Here is a 3,393-nt window from a genome sequence, read left to right as displayed (position 1 = left end):
ATCATAACAGAGAAATGTCAAGACTTCCTACCTCAGTATTATATACTATAAAAAGAAAAATAGTCTTATCCTCGCTGTTAGACCCAGGAAAACCGAGTTAACGATAAAAACGATAACAAAATAACGCTGAAAACCGATAAAAACCCTGAAAACCATACATTTCACACCTGAGCCTCAACTCTCGCGGCCTGGTACCAAACGACTCACGGACCCGAGGCCCGGGGGTTGGGGACCACTGTGTTAACTCAAACACATTATAGAAAACTATTTTATTCAGTTTTATTCAGACATTATTCAGCTGTACATTTTGTACTTAACAAGTAACATATACTACATTTAAACACAAGATTATTGAAGGTGCTGCTGTAGCAATAAAGTGTAGATACATGTAGATACATTATTTGTCTGATGCAACATTGCATCAGACAAATAATGTATTTTAGCATTATTGCTTTTTTCCAAATCGCAAATCCAAATTTTAACAAAAAATAAATAAATGTAAATCTCCTTACTAAACCCACAAAAAGGACATGTCTCATCTTCTCTAATCATTTTCAAAGACTTACATTCTCTTCTCTTTCCTCCCAGCTTGAAATCAAGGTAAGTGAACTCCAGCAGCAGCTGAAGGATGAACAGCAGAGCAGAGAGAAAGCTGAGAAAGATGTGCAGACTCTGAAGGATGAATTGGAGAATAAAAACAAAGAGGTGCGTATTCATTATATAAAGATCTACATATCCACCATAACATTTGTGTGTTTTTCAAGGCTTTACAATTTGTTCAAAATCCTTCATGTTTCTTTGTTTGTTAGCTACAAGAGTCCAAGTGTCAGTTTGAGTCTCTCACAGAGGTGAGCCAAAAGTCTGAGCGACAGCTGAGTGAACTAAAAGAAAGATACAAGGAGGAGGTCAGTGAGTTTATAATCTGCTCTTTGAAAAACACTCTTCACACAGGAGGGAAGTGAAACAAAATCTTACCACAAATGTTCAACACAAGATTAATAAAATTAATTTTAGTTTTAAATTTACATTTATATGTATATAAATGTATTTTCTTTCTTTCTTCTCTTGCAGTTCAAGAAGAAGATTCGGGGTGAACAGCAGAGGAGGAAGGAGGTTGAGGAAGATATAAAGGCCCTAAAACAGGAGCTGGAAAACAAGATAAACCAGGTATGTGCCCATTCTTAAAGATCTTTTCTATTTTCCTATTTTTGTTATTATGAATCATTTTATGTATTAATGCTCCATGCTCATTTTAAGGATGCCAAAGTTTTAGATAACGAGGTTATTGCATGTACAAGTAATATGTGTGAGCCTAAAGCTTATGTTTGAGACAGTTTTAAACTTTTTTTTTTTAAATTCTGTATGATGTCACTGAGAGGTAATACATCTATCATGTTATCCCAGGTACAGAAGCCACACCTACTTCTGTTCAAATTAGTAAAAAGCTGCTATTAAAGGATAAAGACAGAGCGGAAGCTGGGCTGTTTTAGCCAGCTGGGCTGGAATTATTACATTATGCATTGTGGGCTAGAATCACAAAGGTGTTTCCAATAATTACACTGCTGTGTCTTTATGAGCATCAAAGATAAGGTATCATTATTACAACTACACAACAACAACAAAAAAGGATACAGTAATTGTAGTGGAATTCATGAGCAGAGAAAGCTTAGTGTAAGCTACGACTTTTCAGATTCATACCAAAAAATTAAACACCACACTGAACATTTTAGAGGTGCACTGCAAAGTTAAAGTGTGTCACAAAACGGCCAAGTACCAAAGATCAAACCCACGTGCAGAAAACCCAAAGCGGAGGCTGAGGAAAGGGTTTAACAAAGGTTTATTAACTAGCACAAAAATGATGTTTACGATAGCGCTTGACACATGGGGTGTGAGGGTCTTGGCCAGGGGAGAGGGATAAGCAAGGGGACAGGTCCAAGAAAGCAGCGGCAGCTGCTGGTGATTAGGTGACGTACTGGAAGAGAGGAGAGCAGTGTTAGAGCGGTAGCCAATGAGGAGTTCTGGAGAGGGTGGAAGCTATGAAAATCTTCTGTGCAGGTGGGAGATGGAAGCATTGAAGGAGAGGTGGTGCGGTCCAGGTGGGTTTGTGGTGGCGTGTCCTGAGCGGTGAAGTCCCGTGGTGGTGTAAGGTTGCAAGATGACACTGCAGGCCACAAGATTGCAAGGTTAGGTTGAGATCATAGACATGAAGCGTGAGGCCTGGTTACCAACATAGGGTAGTTGACGAACTGGCGAGGAAGCAGTGTCAGCAAGCAGCTTAAATCTCCAACCTGATTGCCTCAATCAGCTTCAGGTGAGGGAGGCTGTAGGCCCTGCCCATGGGTGGATACCAGGGAGGTCCAGACCTTCAGGAATTTTACAGCCACACACCCAGACCATGACAAAGTGGTTCTTATTGTGTGCATTAATTCTTTGCTTTAGTTACAAAAAGCCAAAGAAGAACCTGAGGAGGCTGTGAAAGAATGTGACATCTCTGAAGATGAACATTTGGTGCCAACAGAACCAACCAAAGCTCTGGACAATTAATAAAGTACAGTTACAAATAATGATGTCACGGGCAAAAAAATAGGTCCCCTGAATTTTATTTAACTGATCTCTGTTTAAATGCCTTCACCACATCACACACACACACACACAGACACATCACACACACAGACACACATCACACAACACACACACACACACTCACTCACACACACAGACTACAACACACACACACACACACACACACACACACACACACACACAACACACATGAGATTTATAAATATTTGATGTCGGTAATTCAATATTTCTTTTACATGATTGTTTATTGAATCAATTTCAGAATTGTTGAAGGCTACAGTTTTTTCTTACTGTGAATTTGTATTACTGGACAATCTATGAAGTAATGTAATACTGTGACAGCGGGAGGATTTCAATGCAGATGTTTGTACTTTAATTTCTGATGTTTCACGTATATGTTTACTTAAATGCCACTGGCCTTTATCATACTCACATTTAGTTTTGTGCTTCATTCACTAATTATTATACTAGTGTAACAGTCACATATGAAACTATTCTGTCGTTATTCTGACTGTGTGACTCTGTATTATTATTAATATTATTATTATTGTTTTATAGCTGAAAGATTGGATATACATTTAATATTCTTTGTTAAGAGTATTTTCTGTTTAGTTTGGACTATTTACTTTTATCTTTTATAGCTCTTGATAATTAGGTCTCTTCTGCTGAAACTGTTAGCACAGAAATGTACCTTATCTTTGAAAGAGCATTTGCACATCGTTTGTCCTAAGGCCTGATCCCTGTCTTTCATACAAACTTGTTTCCCTGGAAAATAATTTCTTGAAAAAAAGTGTGTTTCCTAGTAATAAC

At 38.0% G+C, this 3,393-nt stretch overlaps 1 long non-coding RNA gene across 1 annotated transcript; it reads left to right on the top strand.

Moving 5' to 3' along the window:
* The first annotated feature begins 435 nt into the window (after positions 1-435).
* Positions 436-2,623, top strand: LOC106632622. The gene is made up of 4 exons (XR_006053485.1): positions 436-705; positions 810-905; positions 1,072-1,167; positions 2,440-2,623. It is a non-coding gene; the product is annotated as an uncharacterized LOC106632622 (long non-coding RNA).
* The last annotated feature ends 770 nt before the right edge of the window (positions 2,624-3,393 follow it).

Source organism: Haplochromis burtoni, unplaced genomic scaffold (genome assembly GCF_018398535.1).
Source record: "Haplochromis burtoni strain Fernald_Lab_line unplaced genomic scaffold, NCSU_Asbu1 Contig_1095, whole genome shotgun sequence".
Classification (NCBI taxonomy): Eukaryota; Metazoa; Chordata; class Actinopteri; order Cichliformes; family Cichlidae; genus Haplochromis; species Haplochromis burtoni.
This window is presented reverse-complemented; position numbering and strand designations above follow the sequence as displayed.